This window comes from Oncorhynchus kisutch, linkage group LG20, assembly GCF_002021735.2.
Source record: "Oncorhynchus kisutch isolate 150728-3 linkage group LG20, Okis_V2, whole genome shotgun sequence".
Lineage (NCBI taxonomy): Eukaryota > Metazoa > Chordata > Actinopteri > Salmoniformes > Salmonidae > Oncorhynchus > Oncorhynchus kisutch.
The window spans coordinates 18,976,653-18,980,891 of record NC_034193.2 but is presented as its reverse complement, the minus strand read 5'-3'; the positions used below and the strand labels follow the sequence as shown (position 1 = coordinate 18,980,891).

General features: G+C 45.9%; 1 protein-coding gene across 1 annotated transcript in view; it reads left to right on the top strand.

Moving 5' to 3' along the window:
* Positions 1-4,239, top strand: part of ormdl3 (ORMDL sphingolipid biosynthesis regulator 3) — a 34,550-nt gene that overhangs the window by 15,470 nt on the left and 14,841 nt on the right. The gene's annotated exons all lie outside the window — the stretch shown is intronic.

The following is a 4,239-nucleotide window of genomic DNA, read 5'->3' as shown; positions in this document are numbered from 1 at the left end:
GCTCCTTGTAGTTAAGAGAGTAAGTCTCTCTCTCTCTCTCACACATACACAAACGCACACTCACGCTCCTACCCGTCCTCTCCTTCCCTCCCTCTCTGAGGTTCTTTCCTAAGGTAGATATCTTTTTCTCTCCACTTTTTTTTCTCCCTCAGGATGCCTCATCCACAGGCCCAATATTAAGGGGGGGGGGGGGAGACGAGCGAGGTTTGGAGATGTCAGCTGGCAAGCCAATCACAGAGGATGGCCTTAGGTTACGAAAAAAAATATTTGTTCCCATCTGTCAATCACACACCACCCCCTGGTAATGTGAAAAAAAAGGAGAGAGAAAGGGGGAGGGCGAGAGGGAGGGAAAATGAGAGGGGAGGTATAGGGAGGGACAGAGGAAAAAGGTAGAGTTCTTATTCAATCTATTTCATCCATGATAATTCAAAGCAAGCAATCCCTAAAGTGGCTGAGGATAGGTGAAAGGATGTAAGGCCTGCCTCTTCATGGAGGCTTTGGGATTGACAACGGAGAGGAGGGCATACGGGGGGAGGAAGTGTTGACTCCATTTTTAAGGGGTTGTGCCCTGACTAATTGATCCGGATATATGTGCATACAGTGCACCCACACACCCTTTCTCTGTCACGCACACAGGGAGACATTTACAGTGGATTTTCTAAATTGTTGTCCTCCCACACCGACAAGAGGACATAAAAGGAGACACAATAAAGCCATAAAACGTGGTGGTCGAGCCAGTCACGCAAGTTTATATGCTGTAGCGGGCCAAAGGTGACACATTTTACATCAATACCATTGTCATTTTGATGGACTGTGGGGCAGGCGGTAGTCGGAGAGAGAGGAGGGAGAAGGGGGCACTATTTCTAGAACTAGCCCAAAGTCAATTTAGATGTTGGGAAACTGATTTGTGACCATTACAAACTTCACACTTTTGTTGAGTCACGGGGTTAAATGCTCTTTTATTTATATCAAGACTTAGGGAAAAGTTTTATTTTCAACAAAGGCATATTGATGTACTGTACCACAACAGCAAACACATAAATTAACCCATGAAAAGACTGCAGTACGTTCGCGGAAATGGATACATTTCTTATGTTTCCCCTATAGAGAGAAAATCTATTCTCGGTTGAACAGCTTGTTATTAGAGTTTTGCCAGTGTCTTGCGTTGTGTGTTTAGAGAATGATGTCTAATGCTCTTAGTGGTTCCTCTATGTTCCTATGATTCTGTGTGTTCAGATGGTGTTTTCTGTCTAACAGAAACACTGCACAATGCCGTGACATCACGCCTGAGTCAAAACAGGATCATTCTGAGTTATTTAAAAGTGATTTACCGGGAGATTTATTCAACCGTTGTAAGAAATATAAGACACACAGCTATTCACTGAAGTCATCATCCTTTTGAGAAACATATTAATTGACTAAACTTGTCTAAATTATTTCCTTGATGACCTGTTGTAGCTTTTGGACTGATGTAGACATAGTGGCACAGGTGCCTCAAAGAGGAATTGGTCACGGCTTTAATGTTCTGCATGCAGTACCCATGAGGATCATGTTGGCCCTTCATCCAAACCTCATTTATACTACTACCTCTCAACATCCCTAAAATAAACCCTATTGGTTACCACCAATCAAAGCTCTCTCGTCTTCTCTGGTGTGGCTATGAAATGTACCCCAGGGTAAGGTTTGTCTGGTGACAACTGATGTGCTGCCTGGGGGTGGTGGTGGTCATGCTTTACCCCAGGGCAGGAGGGAGTGAGTGCCGGAGGGGCTGAAGGAAGGGGCTGAAAGGTTTCACAGTAGGGGCTGGGAGTGTGCCCTCTGGAGGGGAGAGCTGCCTACCTACCACAGGGACAGAGCCCAGTGACCCCAGCCTAGAGGTCAGTCACAGAATACACTCCTCGCTCTCCTCCTGTTTTCTTCCCCCACAACAAAGAAGCTGTGACCGATGCACTTTGGGACCAAATATCGCCTGGCTTGAGAAAAGAAAACATCAGTCACTATCCACAAAAAAATGTGAGAGTCATATTGACATTAATGACATACGGCCTTGTATACGTACCCGTCAAGATGGGGTATGTATCTTTGAGGCTCACGACAAGAAACTAAGGTCTGCTTTCGATCACAGACATTGTCCTGTGCTACGGTGAACGAGTTTGGAAAATGTGCCGAGCTCAGCATTCTTGAGGAGTGATCGACGCTTCGCGGGGCCAACGATGGATGGATGGGGAATGTGACAAGTGCGCAATTTACGATCGGAGGCGATGGAATGGTCTGCGGTCTGCATCTGAACAACATTGAAACCACGTTTCCCTGCAGGTCAAAGCCACAATGTGATAAACTGTCTGGAAATGTACAGTTAGAATCTACAACTCTATGAAACCTGGTCCTGAACTGTGACCCATGGAGAGTTTCCATTGTGCAGATGTAGGATCTTAATTTGAGCCAGTTTATTACAGCAGGTAGATACTCCTGCAGCAACAGAAAATGCTCATTATTATGTGGATTATAATTAATTGTAATTTTTGTAGGGATTGAGCCATTTTTCATAAGGCAAAATTACAAACTTCCGAAGCCTTTTTAAACCACAAATACACGACAAGTTAAAAAAGTTATCCAGCAACAGGGTGATCAAATTAAGATGCTACGTCTGTAGTCTGTCTGATACCATACGTATCTACATCTCTCTCTGAAGATGACTCATGACAGCCTGAGAAGTAGGCTATTCTGTGAAACATCAGAACTTGTTTAATCTTTGTTTGTTAAATACGTAATGTATGGATGTATGTCAAAAACTCAATAGTGACATAAAACATGTATGCGTGTCTATTCTTGTGCATGCGTGTGCTCGTCCTCAAGCATTTGTGTGTAAGTGAGAGAGAGACTATGTACTTGTATCAGTATATGCCCAGGAGGGGGGTGGCACACATAGAGGACCCCTGCTGTGCTGGTTTCTACGGTGACCTGAGAAAGGCTGTAACCAAGTCCGGCTCTTTCTCAGGCCTGATCAGCGTATTACTACAAAGGAGGACATGTGTTCAGCCCCCCGCCTCCCGCCCACTCCCACTCAATCCGACCAATGTGGCCGGACACAGGCAGCCAATAAAACCAGGATTAGGAGGGTGTCTACACACACTGGGCTGTAGCGAAAAAGTTTCTGAACACGCCCAACTCCGCCCTCCCCTCACACACTTCTTTTCTTTCATTAGTTCCTTCTTAGACCATCTTTCTGTCTTTGTTTATTTCATTCGCTCCCATTTTCTCTCCTTCCTCTGTCTCTTTCTTTCAAATCCTTAACTCTGTAAGCTCCTGACACAATGGGGTTTCCAGAAATTACTCATTTAGCCAGCGCAGTTCAGTCAGTTCTCAATGCCCGTCTCCCCCTGTCATGCTTGGAGTCCTGTGTCTTGCCCTGATATGATAGTGAAATGCGCTCCATCACAATAACAATGGTGTGTGTTTGTGTGTGTTGCTTGTGTTTGTGTGCATGCACCTGTGCCTCTACATGTGTTTGACAGAGATACAATTCAATGTCTCACAGTTTTTTTGTTTCACTCCAGGACAATGCAACGATGTTGCAGATGTGTCCCATCTGCAACGGAAACGCATCTTGTGTTGTGTGCTGTCATGAATGTCTGGCGCACTCTACCAGTAGGCCTCTCTGTATCCAGAGACTGCATCCTCATCCATCTGCTCTGGATCTCCCGAACGCTATAATGCTAACGTGTCCTGGAAATGGGAGCATTTGGATAATATCGCTGCAGCCTTTGTCAAGGATTTTTGTAAGCTGGGGACAAAGAGCGACAAGAACTCTCCCCCAAACAAACCTTTTTCATTAGAGCAGCAAACACTTCATCCTTTAGCTATGCAGCAGGATCCCCTGTTGGTGTAGAAGGCCAAGCCACTGTCACACAGGGAGGGAAGAGCCTTAAACCCTCGGCTGGCGGTCTTCAGTCGGACATTGAGCCCAAGCCTAATTAAAGGGCACTTAAGCCCCACAATGAGCCGCCGTGCAGGTTTGGGGGTGGCGGGGGTCTCAGAGTGGAGGGGCAGTATTCATGGCACTCGTAAACAAGGTGGTCTGAGAACAGAGAGAGAGAACAGAGACCGAGAGAGAAGAGGGGCTATGTACCAGCGACTTTGTTCACACTCTTCAAGACAAAGTCAACAGCCAGCCCTCTTGCCATCCCCCCTAATAACCACCTTCTTCAGAGGGCTCTGCAAACACAATGCTTCTCCCAC